The following is a 14,423-nucleotide window of genomic DNA, read 5'->3' as shown; positions in this document are numbered from 1 at the left end:
CCCGCGGAGCAGAGAGCCCGATGCGGGGCTCGATCCCAGGACCCTGAGATCATGACCCGAGCCGAAGGCAGCAGCCCAAACCACTGAGCCACCCAGGCGCCCCAAAACCCATATATTTTTAATGAATTAATTTTTGGCAAGGATGTCAAGACAACTAAACAGAGAAATAAAGTATTTTTGATAAACAACACCATCAGGAAGGTGAAAAGACAACTCACAGAATGGGAGACAATACATGATAAACCATGTATCTGATAATATATTTATATGTAGAATATATAAAGAACTATTACGACTCAATAATGGAAAAGACAAGCTGATTAATAAATGGGCAAAATATTTGAATGGACAGTTCTCCAAATAAGATATATGAAAGGCTAATTAGCACATGAAGAGATGATCAACATAATTATTAACTGCAAAAATGCAAATTCAAGCCATGATGAGATACCATTTCATATTGACTAGCCTGGCTATAATAAAAAAGGTAATAGCAAGTGTGATGAAGATGTGTAGGACATTGTTGGTGGGAATGTTACATGATGCAGTCCCCTTTGTAAGCAGTGTAATGGTCCTCAACATGGTAACCATACCATATGACCTATTATTCCACTCCTGGTATATATCTAAGAGAAATGAAAACATATATCTACACAAAAACTTGTAAGTGAATGATTATGGCTGTGTTATTCATAATGACCAGGAAAGGAAATTAACCCAATGTCCATCAATTGATAAACAGGTAAATAAAATGTAGTATATTCATATAATAGAATGCTATTCAGATATAAAAATGAATGTGGTACTGATATGTACCATAACACAGAGGAACCTTGAAACATCAGGCTAAGTGAAAAAGAACAGTTATAGAAGGCCACATCTTGTGTGCTTTCATATATCTATCAAATATCCAAATTAAGCAAATCAATAGATACAGAAAGCACACTGGGCTGGAGGGAGGGAAAGTGATGGAGTGACTGTTAGCGTGTTTCGTTTTGGAATGATGAGATGTTCCAAACAGACTGTGGGTGATGGTTGTACAGCTCTGCATGTACTGAAACCACTTTAGAAACACTTCAAATGGGTGATTTTTTTTTTTTAGTGTATGAATTACAGTTCAATAAAGTTATTAAAATAAAAGAAAGAAAGAATGAGGCCATGGTGGGTACTTAATAAATATTTATTTCGTGACTTTTCAAAAAGAAGCAGACTTCAATGGATGAGGTATATAGGAAAATAAATATTCTGAAAATGCTATATTGATATGAGCTATCATAGGACACTATGAAATGCCTCTTTCTGGAGGAATTGTTCAAATATCAAATATTGTTTTTATCTGACTGAGGTGGTTTTGGTGTTATCTTCTTGAGAAGGGGAAGAAGGATTACATGGCTCCAGTCCTTAAGCTCCACTTTGAGTTTGCCCTTTACCAATGCCCACATGCAATTTTATAAATAAATGTTGATTCAGTAAGAAAATTTACCCTTACATTTCTCTAATATTCCTTTATTGGATTCCATTGCAGAGGTGCAATGCTCTCTGGTGAGTTCTGCCACTTCAAGATGCTCTTTAGGGAAGTACCAAATGTTCTCTATTCTAGTTTGGTAGGTTGGTATCAAAAGACTGAAAATGGACTGAGTCTCTCCTGCTTCTGAAATATTTACACTTGGAAGGAAAGAATTAGTAATCTGTTATTATTAGCCACTCTACCTGCATATTTAATCAAAGTCTGGGGAGAAGCCATGTGAAGAGCTAAGACCTTGTTAATGATCATGCAATGTATTCCTTCCCCTGGAGTATTGACTCAGTGACCAAATACATAAATGTGGTCTTTCTAAGCAACTCACTCTACCCCAGAGACACACCTCCTCTCTTTGCAGATCTTCAATACTGTTGTTGGGGTTTGTTAATAAAGATAGTCTTGCTGTGAGTGAACCAATGATCAGTTAAATTATCATCCCCCTGTAGTGCAGGTTACAATACTCGGATCCTGCCACTATTTAGATTGTCAAAGAATATTCTTCTCAAGGAAAAGTGAACTTCCTTAGCTCAAAGTAACAACATCCTTTTGGAAGGATGAGGTCATTTACTGGGCAGTATGCAAATGTTAACCTATGGGCTTCAGTAACCTACCATGACCTATTGTTCAATGCCTTAAAGAGTAATTCAAAGGAAGTCTCCAATCTCCACTACCAGTGTAGTAGCCTTGACATTGTGGTCATAGTGTAAGAGCTAAATAAATTCAGGAAAGAAATATTTATTTAAACACTCTGGCAATGATACTCTTATTCTCTTTTGTTATTGAATAATTGAAAAGGTATCAAATAGCAAAGTTTCAATTATTCATCAAGTTATTTCATTTACTATACAAATGTCTGTAGGCAAATAAATGACACTGGAATTAAAAACTGGCAACATGTCCATGGATTTGCTTATCGGGTCATCGCTGCTTGAATCCTCAAATACGAAAGCTTTGTACAAATTGTCCATCCGTGGTTGTAGAGGGAGTTTGATATTTCTATCAATTTCTATTTCTCCCGTGACAAATTACCACAGACTTAGCACTGAAAACAACACCTATTTATTATCTCACAGTTCTGTAGGTCAGAAGTCCCAGTACAGTTTAGTTTAGCTGGGTCCTCTGCTTAGAATATTGTAAAGCAGATAGCAACATAAAGGCAGGGTTGTACTCTTTCCTGGAGGTTCTGGAGATGAATCCACATCTGAATTCATTTCACTTACGGCTGAATTCGGTTCCATGTGGTGTGGGGCTGAGGTCTTTATTTTCTTGCTGACTGTTAGCCAAGGTCTTGGCTCCTGGCTGGTCTTTTCTCCTAGAGGCTGCCTACATTGCTTCTTGTACATTCCATGTGGTACCCTTCCAGCAGTAACGGTGGAGTCCCTTTCCTGCTTCAGATCTCCTTGACTTCTGCTCTGCTGCGTCTTTCCTGCCTCCAACTAAAAAAGTTCCCTGCTTTTAGGTTCTGGTGCAATTAGATAGGTCCACCCAAATAATCCTTTCCCTTTAAAAGTTTGAAATCTTGATTGTATCTGCAAGGTTTCTTTTGCCGTGAATTAAAGCTTATTTAAGGTTCTGGGGATTAAGGCATGGATATCTTAAGGGGCGGTTATTCTGCCTACCTTAGTATTGAATAAAAGACAGAGAGTCTCATAATCCAAACCACCCTTGGTAATTCTTTTTTTTGTCCTAGAAGAATAAAATGAACAAAATGGTACAGGAATACCCTGTTAGGTGCTAATCATGAGTGTAGGCAGTGCAGCTTATCTTTTTAATTTCAGAGCATTCATTTTTCTGGAATATTGTGCTTTGCAGTTTGTCCCTGAAGTTTGTCCCTTTTTTAATCCTTTCTTCCATTCTAAGATTGCAAGTATGAAATCTATATTCTGGACATACCAGGACAGCCAAAATAAAGATGCATTATAGTTTACATGTAGAACTATTTTAGCTTTATATATATATATACACTAACACACACACATATACATATATATAATTTTTTTTCATATCTTTAAAATATACTTATCGGGACTCCCAGATTCTGGCTCCCTGCCAACACTTTCTTTTTGTAACCCTGATAAACCGTGTAGAGGGTATAGCTGGGCCATGAAATTCTGCTGCTGTCATAGTCTTTCTGACATTGCCATTGTATCTCACACTCACAGTCCCTGGACACCAATGCTGTGAATGTGGTCCCTTCAAAAAGACAAAGCCTCCACATTCCCTCTCCATTTGTGTCATTCAGTCTTCCACTGACATCTTCAAGCCTTTCCTACTATTATATGAGAAGATATTTATCTGAAGATGTCACCTCACTGTAAATGTTACAGCTGCCAAGAACTATGAAAAGTCTGAGATCTTACCCTATTTGCAAGCTAATAAGTTTAGCCTGTTATAGTTTTATGGATGCTTGCAGAAGATATGAGACTCCCGGGTCAGAGACAAAGGATGTTATTACTCATGGCACAGCAGGAAGAATGAATTTCATGTTTACAATATTACCTTTGCATTTTGAGACCCATGGGTGTGATGTTGAGGAGTGGGTTTGTCTCATGACTTAGCAGCCCTGAACTTTTAAAGGTAGCTTAGGAACTCAACTTTTAAGGGAGCTTAGAGGGGGTTGCTAGCAAAGCTGCATGACCTTTGTCTGGAGCCCTGTGCTCCAGAAGGAAACTATGTCTAAAGCTATTTACAAGTGTTATTCAAAAGACAGTGCTGCCAGGGGCGCCTGGGTGGCTCAGTGGGCTAAAGCCTCTGCTTTCGGCTCAGGTCATGATCTCAGGGTCCTGGGATCGAGCCCCGCATCGCAGGGCCTGCTTCCTCCTCTCTCTCTGCCTGCCTCTCTGCCTACTTGTAGTCTCTGTCTGTCAAATAAATAAATAAAATCTTAAAAAAAAAAAAAAAAAGACAGTGCTGCCAGTGCACCTGGCCATAAGGCATGCAAAAATGTAAGAGACCCATGGAGAACTGTTTTTTAACAACTGCTTCCTGTTTAAAAGGGGTCCCTTTGCAGATAAGTGTTCCTTTCTGATATAAACCAAACTAGCTTTGCCTAGGTTTAGAAAATAAGTTAGCATCACTTACAATGATCTAAATTATATACATACACTTTATAATTATTTACTTACTGAAAATAAATTGTAGAAATACACACATCTATACAAATAAACACTTTCCTCCAAGAGATTACTTAAAAAAAAAAAAAAGCAACAAACTACTTCTGACATTTACTAAGCAGAACAAATGAAACAACATACCTATTAAAAGATCAAGTGAGATGTCCATTAGAGAACTGTGCTCACATATTTAAGCAAGGGTTTCTCTGGGAAAAAAAAAAATACTACTTTAAGACAGCTTTCCCAAAGTTTGTTTTTCAAACACAGATTCCAGTAGCTCATCCTTAATAAAAATAACTCATGTCCAAATAATTTGGGGATGTGTACTTTATCCAATGAGAATCCCAATGTAGGTTAGCATATTAAATGTCCTGAGAAGTCCCAATATGAAGAAACTGGTTTTATTTTGTTTAATTCGATATTATTCTAATTGATCTGATAATGAACTTGTGTGTATTCAATACTTACACCTTCAGCAGAGTAACTCAAGATGTTACCAATTTAAGGTGATCAAGATTTACCAGGTTGTTTTTATTTCTCATTCACAAAGGCTATTTAAAGTCTTAGAATGTACCTTTGAATTTGATTTATTCAGCACATTGCACATTTAAACACAACATTTTTATTGGGCTTGATTATCTGGAAATGTCATTAGCTTATCCTCAGTGTCCTGCTTTCTCTGATCTATTTATAAGGTCAGTCCCTGAAGTTTAATTTTCATATCGATGAGGAAATGTGCTTAATGTTACAGGATAGATAAAGATGAATTTGAAAGCCAAGTAGGGAAAATCTTTTCTCATAAAGAATCTATTCTCATCAATGAATTTGTTTCTCAAATTTTGACAAAACAGTCCAGGAGTAAAACTGCAAATGGGTAAATATGATAAGATCCCAATGCTCTTTTATTATAATTGTATGTAAGAAGCAATGACTTATTGTTGTAAAGATTAGAATTCTGTAAATGGAACTATCATTCAAATGAAGTACTGAAAAGTAATGAATATTGACTTTGTGAAGATACAACAAACTACTTAATAGATCACAATGAAGTGTCCATGTGTACCCTTTGCATTCTGAAATATATCTTAAAAACCTACCAGTTACTATAAATTCCTCTAACTTAATATAAATTTATTTATATCATTTGATGATCTTTTGACATAGTTAACCTCAGTTTTAAATAGCTTGATTTTCCCCTGCTCAGTGGAAGATGAAACACACATCAGGACACTGAGTAATAAGTAACAAAACCAATTTTTTTAAATGCAGAATTTTTTTTTTTAAGATTTTATTTATTTGACAGAGAAAGAATACAAGTAGGCAGAGTGGCAGGCAGAGGGAGAAGGATTAAAGCAGGCTCCTCACCCAGCAGGGTGTCTGATGTGGGCTCCATCCCAGGAACCTGGGATCATGACCTGAGTTGAAGGTAGTCGCTCAACCAACTGAGCCACCCAGGCGCCCCAATGCAGAATTTCCAATAAATGGTGATAATTTCCTTTTGTATATTTATTTCCCATCTTTTTTGTTTTTAATTATACATTATTGATGTGTTGATATAGTTATGCAATATTGATGTATTTAATTATACATTAAAATTCATCCATTTTGATGTATAATTTTGACAGATGGTCTACAGCTAAGTGAGTGTCACGACAAGCAAAATGTGAAATATTTTTATCAGCCCTGAAATCTCCCCTGTGACCCTTTAGTTTTCCTGTTCCTTTTCCTGGCCCCTGACAACTACTGAGCTTTCCATTACTGTAGTTGTATCCTTGTCGTATCATTTGTAGTTCTCTGTGTCTGGCTTCTTTCACTTGTAAAATTCATTTGCGAATCATCTATGCTTTGAGTCTATGTAGTGCTTTTCTTTTCATGACTGAGTAGTATTCCCTTATGTGGCTCTGCCCATTTGTGTGTCATTTACCACCTGAGGCACCTTGGGTTTGTTTTCAGTTTGGGGCTTTTATGAATAAAACTGCTATGAACCTTCAGATTCGAGTCTTTGCATGATATTTATTTTCATTTCTCTTAATTAATTATCTAGGCATGGGATATCTGGGCAGTATGGTAAATGTACTTTCAGCATTATAGAAACTGGCCAAACTTTTTTGCAAAGTGGTTATAGCAATTTTAATTTATTTATATATTGAAGCAATGAATGAAAGTCAGTTAATCCATATCTTCTCCAATACTTGGTAGAGTTCCTCTTTTTAATTCTAGCTCATTTAGTGGATCTGTCATAGTACTTGCATTTCCTGAATGGCTAATGATTTTGAGTAACTATTTATGTGCTTTTGTGCCATTTGTAGACCTTTTTTAAAAAAAATATTTTATTTATTTATTTATTTGATAGAGAGAGAGAGTGTGTGCACAAGCAGAGGGAGTGGCAGGCAGAGTGAGAAGAGGAAGCAGGCTCCTCTTCTCACTCTCGATGGCAGGGAGCCCATCGTGGGGTTCCATTCCAGGACTCTGGGATCAGGACCTGAGTCAAAGGTAGACGCCTAACTGACTGAGCCCCGCAAGGCACCCCATTTCTGTATCTTTTTATAGCAAGTGCCTACATATTTTGCCTAGGTTTTTTTTTTTTTTTTTCTTTTTTGAGTTGTTTGAGTTAGTATTAAATTATGAATTCTTTGGATGGTTTGGGTAGAAGTCCTCTATCTGATACAGGTTTTGAAAATATTTCCTCCAAGTCAGTGTCTTATCTTTTTATTTTCTTAACAGTATCTTTTGAAGAGAATTTTTTCCCCTAAATATCATGAAATCTAATTTACATATTTTTTCTTATGGTTTGTGTTTTTTTTGTGTCCTGAGAAATCTTTGCTTAGCCCAGGGTCACAAAGATTTTCTTCTATGCTTTATTGCAGTTCATATAGACTTAGAGAATTAATTCACGTTAATTTTTTATATGGTGTAAAAAGAAAGAGATTTTTTGGCATATGGATATCTAATTGTAGCACTATTTTTTGAAAAGTTTGTCATTTCCTTATTGAATCATCTTGCTACTTATGATGAAAGGCAACTGTCTATTCATGGACTCTCTATTCCGTTCCACATTTCTCTATGTCTATCCTTATCCCCACACCACACCGTCTTGATTACTGTAGATTTATATCACCTTTTGGAATTAGTACATTTTCTGTTTGCTATTCTTTTTCAAAATTGGCTCTACTATTCTAAACTTTGCAATTCTACATACATTTTAGAATCAGCTTGCCACTTTCTGCTTAAAAGCCTTCTGGGATCTAATTTTTACTGTGTTGAATCCATGGATCTACCTTAATAATAGTAAGTCTTTCAATCCCCTAACTTGAGGTGCCCTTCTGTAATCTAATTTTTCTTTAATTTCTCTCAGCAATGTTTTGTAGTTTTCACTGTATAGGTCTTACATAAATTATGTTAAATTTATCCTCGAATGTTTCAATTTTAATGGTCGTATAGTGGTGTCATTTTTTTTTTTTCTTTTGGAAAATCAATTTCCAATTGTCTGTTGTTCATATACAGACATACAATTGATGTTTTCATCCTAACCTTTTCTCTTATAACCTTGGTAAACTGTTCCTTAGATTTCTTAGATTCCTTGGAATTTTCTACATTGATGATCACATTGTTAGAAAATAAAAGCAATTTTATTTTTTTCCCTTCCTATCTGTATTTCTTTTTCTTGCCTTATTGCACCAACTAGGAATCCAGTACAATGTTGAGTAGGAGGGGTAGGGGAAGATATCTTTGTTTTATTCTCAATCTTAGGAGGAAATCATTCCATTTTTCTCCACTAATTATGATAGTAATTGTAGATATTTTTGTATATCCTTTATCAAGTTGAAAAAATTTGAAGAAGTTTTTTTTGGTAGATCACTGACAGTTTTTATATGAGTAGTTGTCGAAATTTTTCAAATATCTCTTCTACATCTATTGCAATAATCATGCAACTTTTCTTTTTTCTTTTTGCTTCTTCATATGGTAAATCACACTGATTTTTGAATGTTGCATTCCTGAGATAAATCCCACCTGGTCACGATGCATTGTCTTTAAATATGACTAGATTATATTTGCTAATTTTGTTAAGAATTTTCCTCTATGTTTATAAAAGCTCTTCAGCTGTAGTTTTCTTATAATATTTTTTGACTTGGGATCAGAATAATTCTGTTTTTTCTCTTCTGTTTTCTGGATGCATTGTTGTTATATTTTCCTTACCATGTTTGGTTGAACCTACCAATAAGACCTCTGAAGTCTGGGATTTTCTTTGTGGGATGGTTTTTAAGCCATGAATTCAGTTTCTTCAGTAGACATAGGTCTTTAAGATTGTTTCTTCTTGAGTGAACTTTCTGTTTTGTTTGTTTTTTGTTTTTGTCTTTCATGGAGTTTTCCCATTTTACTTAAGTTGTCAAATTAAATGTTATAAATATATTTATAATATTTTCTTACTAGTCTTTTACTGTGTATTGAATCAGTAGTGATGTTACTTTTTTTATTCCTAATAATGGCAATTTATATCCTCTTTTTTCCCCAGAAAATCAGTTTTTGGTTATATTGATTTTTCTCTATTGTTTATCCAGTTTCTATTTTGTAATAGTTACTTCCTTCCACTAACTTTGAGTTTAATTTCTTAGATAATTATTTTTAGATTATTTTTCTTTCTTAATGTAGGTATTTAAAGCTATAAATTTCCCTCTAAGCACAATTTTTGCTGCAACCTAAAAATATGGGTATGTTATATTTACATTATCATTTAGTTTAAAATATTTTCTCATTTCCTTTGTAATTTTTTTGGATCTATGGTTTATTTAGAAGTATGCTATTAAATTTTCAAAAAGTTAGGGATTTTTCTGGATATCTTTTAAAAAAATTTTTAGTTTAATGCTGTCATGATCAAAGAACATACTGTGTATGATTTCAGTCTATTTAAATTTATTGAGATGTGATGTATGGTCTGTCTTGGTGAATATTCCATATAGAGTTGAAAAGAATATGTATTCTTCCATTTTGGGGTGGAGTGCGCCATAAATGTCAATTTGTTCAAGTTGATTGATAGTGTTGTTCCTCAGGTCTTCAATATTTTAATGATTTTTCTCTCTACTTATTTTTTCAATTGCTGAAAAAATATTATTGACATATCTAACAATAATTTTGGATTTATCTGTATCTCCCTTCAGTTCCACCAATATTTGCTTCATATATTTTGAAAGTCTTTATCAAGTACATACACCTTTAGGACTGTGATGAATTGACTTCTTTATCATGATGAAATGCCCCTCTTAATCCCTGGTAATATTCCTTATTCTGACATCTAGTCTTTCTGGTGTTAATATAGCCACTCTGGCTTTCCTCTGATTATTTTTCATAATATATCTTTTCTCATTCTTTTACCTTTAATTTATCTTAGAGTTTATATTTAAACTTTCTTTTCTGGAGACAACATATGGCCGGGTTTTTCATTTTTATTAAATTTGACAATTTTTATCTTAATTAGTCTTTAGACCACTTATATTAAATGTAATTATTGATATGTTTGGGGTTAAATCTACCATCTTGCTAATTATTATCTATTTGTCTCATCTTTTTTTTTTCTCTTGCTCTTTCCTGCTTTCTCTTAGACTAATTTTTCATCTTACTGCTTTCTGTTTTTTTTCCCCAGGCATTCTGGAGTTTAACCATATGAATGTACACATCAGTATTCAGGAAACAATTTAAGTGGATACATCTGCAGATCTCTGGAGCTGTTTCTGGGTAGCTCCCCCTTGTCTAATATCCTGTCTTGTAAATTTTAGACACTTTGACATCTCCCAACTACAGACCCTATTTTCAACTCAAGGAGAACTTCTATCTCTTTTTGTTTTCTGACTCAATGCTTTTGGTCCTAGTAACTGCCCCCAGGTGGTAAACTAGGGTAATTGTAGGATGTACCTCAATTTCCCCTTTCTCTCAAGAACTCCTGACATTCCATTCCCCTGTTTTTCACTGTCTGGAAACATTTGCTTTCTATATTTTGTCTGGTTTTCCAGTTGTGTATAGCAACTGGCAATTACCCTGGCAGTTAATCCTTCACGAATGGAAGATTTGCTGATGTTTTCTTTATTCTGTAGATATAGAAGTTGTCCACATAAATTTTTAGTAAGATTTTGTATGTAAGTGAAGGATGTCCACCTTGGAAATTGGTCCCCACAGCAGAACATGTCTCACTCTTCCTTTCCCAAACTTCACTCTTCAAACCTTAATTATTTCTTGTAAAAGAATTTTCAGAGTATAAAGTTGAATCTGTATTTTTCTTCTCTGGAACTGTTTAAGGAACTAGAAAAAAGTTTCCTGAAATCTCAATTTATTTTTGGGTTTAGTGTCTTAAAAGGATTTTAATTTTATGTTCTTGCCAACTTTAGAGATTTTAAAACCATTTTTTTCCCATTTACAAAATGTAGTTAAAAAACCAAAAGCGCTCACTCGGTCCTTTGTCGGGATTGGAAAATTCATAAAACAGAGTGGAGTATAAAATGGGGGAAATTGTTGAACCATCGAAGTCATCATTTGATATTAACAGCTTACTCTTTTCTTCGGCTTGAAAATGTTGAACTTGTGACATGTTTTGTGAAGAAAGGGAAGGTCAAGCCATAGCACAGGGACAGGAAAATCACTGCTAGAGAAATCTAGAACAGATAAGAGGGTTTGCTCTACCTACCTCATCCATCCAGAAACCATGGATGGATGAATCAGCAGGCCATGGGACACCTTGTGCCTCTGGATTCAATAGTTAACACCACCAGGACCACAGGGAGGAGTGGGGAGGTTGCCAGTCTTCTCACAATGTTGCAACTTCATCCTCCGCAGACCAGCTTTGTGCAGCCTTCTAGGTATCTAGGTATTTCTTCTCTGAAATCAGAATAAGGAAGGTGCAAGAAAATTGAATTCTCTTTCCTTTTCACTCAGTGGAGAGATTCTCACTGATGGGGAAAGAAGTGGTTTCCCACAGGGCAGTACAAGCTCAACAGGTTGGAGATAGCATTTTCTCTGGAAAAATAACTGACTGGTATAATCGAATTCCTTCCTTGAAGAGTATAAGTAGCTTTTTCAAAGTTGCTTTCACAATGATTTGCACTTTATAAATCAAAATTTGTAGTTTTGCTTGAGGAAATAAGCTGCTTATTTCCTTAAGCAGGCCCATTTTAGGAAGCCTTTTCTGAGACTCTCTCTTTTCACTCAATCACTTCAAGTATGAAACCTAGTGATTTGGGTATCAAGGGTATTTATTTAATTTCTTTTCATACTGTACTGTAAGAAATGAGAGTAATTGTGTTCATTTTTCTGTTTATATGAGGTGATAAACTATTTTCATTTCAACATCTCACAGAGATGCACTTAGATTGGCCTTAGGCATTGCGGTGTAGAGCTATACTGGCTTCCCTGCTAAAATCTTCCATTTAGGCTTTCTCTTCTGTTACTGGAGAACCAAAGACTCTTTGGAGCTACTGCCAAGGAGTTAGTTACTTCTAACCAAATGAGGAAAAAATGAGAAAAAAAATGTGGAAGGCTGTCATTGGAAATGGAAATTGAACATAGTCAAATGCCTGGTTGCTATTCAGTTTAACTAGTTAAACACATGTATGAACTTCTATGTGACATGCACTATTGCTTGAGGTCGGGGACACAAAGATGAATAATAGAAAACTCCTACTCTTGTGAAACTTATTCTCCATTCACATGGTAGTCAGATAATACCAGTACACTGGGCTGTGTGCTGGGATATAGGTCAAGGGAATGACAAGAGCATGGGGAGAGGCACACTCTCACAGAGCAAGGAGATGCTCCAGACAGCTCTACAATATCCATAAAAAGAATTCTTGTATCCTTTGATATCACTGAAACCAGGTGAAAGCTGTGAAATTCACAAGTAGAATGTATCACTTATTTCTGCAAGCTTCCAGTGAAAGACTTGTGGGGTTTAAAGAAGTCAGGCAGTGATGGATTTGCTGTGGCACTGTTACTGCAGAGAAAAAGGTAGACAAATATCAGTTTCATGGGAGGGTCACTGAAGGATATTGGGCAAAATATTGACAAACCAAGACTTTGTGTTTTTGTTTCTACTTAATAAATTTACACTCCCTTTACCTGTATCTCCCTCCCATCTTTTACCTCTGGCAACCACCAGTCTGTTGTCTGTGTGGTTTTTCTTGCATTCCACAAATAAGAGAGACCAAAAACAAAACGTATTTGTATTTCTATCTGACTTGTTTCACTTTAGCATCATACCCTTGAGTTCTATCAGTATTGTGGCAAATGGCAAAATTTCTTTCTTTTTGCTGTTGAATAATATGTCATTGATATATATATATATATATATATATATATATATATATATATATATATATACCATAACTTCTTTATTCATCCATTCATCAATGGGCACTTAGGTTGTTTCCACTTTTTGGCTGTTGCAAATAATGCTGCAATAAACACGGAGGTGAATGGACCTTTTCAATTGAATGTTTTTGTTTTTTCCAGATAAATGCTCAAAAGTGGAATTGCTGGATCATAAATATCATCATTATACTTTTAATTTTTGAGGAACTCTCATAGTGTCTGCACCAATTTACATTCCCACCAATAGTGTACAAGGGCTCGCTTTTGTCCACATCTTTACCAACACTTGTTATTTCTTATTTTTTTTTTTCCTATCACAGCCATTCTAACAGGTGTGAGGTGGTATCCTACTGTGGTTTTGATCTGCATTTCTCTGATGATTAATGATGAGCATTTTTCATGTACCTGCTGGCCATCTGAATATCTTCTTTGGAAAAATGTCCATTGAGATCTTCTGTCCTTTTTAAAAATTGGATTTTTGGGGTTTTTTTGTTTGTTTGCTTCAATTTTTTCTATTAAGTTTGCCATTTAGGATATTTGTCCCTTATCAGATATATGACTTGCAAATATTTTATTACACTCAGTAGGCTACTTTTTCATTTTGTTGATGGTTTCCTTTGCTGTGTAGAAGCTTTTTAATTTGATGTGGTCCCACTTGTTGATTTTGCTTTTGTTGTTTTGTTTTTGGTGTCACATTTTAAAAAATCACTGCAAAGACTGATACCAAGGAGCTTACTGCCTGTGATTTCTTCTTGTTTTATGGCTTCAGATACATTTAAGTCTTTAATATGTTTGGGTTAATTTTTGTGTGTGGTGCAAGATGGTGATGCCTCCGGGTTTATTCCTTTCTCAAGATTGCTTTGGCTACATAAAGCTCTTTTTTGTGGTTCCATACAAATTTTAGAATTATTTGTTCTTTGAAAAATGTTTTTGGAACTTTGATAGGGATTGCATTGAATCTGCAGTTTGCTTTGGGTAGTATGAACATTCTAACAACATTGACTCTTCCAACCCATGAGCCTTTAAAAGGAGTTATAATCATATTCTTCTTTTAAAGTCATAAAGCTACTATTAGTTATTTGTTTGTAATATAAACATACTTGAACATGTTTCCTTGATTTTTTTTTTTTTTTAAAGATTTTATTTATTTATTTGACAGAGAGAGATCACAAGTAGGCAGAGACACAGGCAGAGAGAGAGAGAGGAGGAAGCAGGCTCCCTGCCGAGCAGAGAGCCCGATGCGGGACTTGATCCCAGGACCTTGAGATCATGACCTGAGCCGAAGGCAGCGGCTTAACCCACTGAGCCACCCAGGCGCCCCTGTTTCCTTGATTTTTATATCAAATGCAATGAATGATTCTACTTCTAAATCACATTACAATTGATTTTATCAAGTTATTTGTGACAATAGAGAACTTTCTTCTGATAAAAACACT

The sequence above is a fragment of the Mustela lutreola genome, chromosome 6, assembly GCF_030435805.1.
Source record: "Mustela lutreola isolate mMusLut2 chromosome 6, mMusLut2.pri, whole genome shotgun sequence".
NCBI lineage: Eukaryota > Metazoa > Chordata > Mammalia > Carnivora > Mustelidae > Mustela > Mustela lutreola.
The sequence above is the reverse complement of the archived record's forward strand: the minus strand, read 5'-3'. Positions refer to the sequence as shown.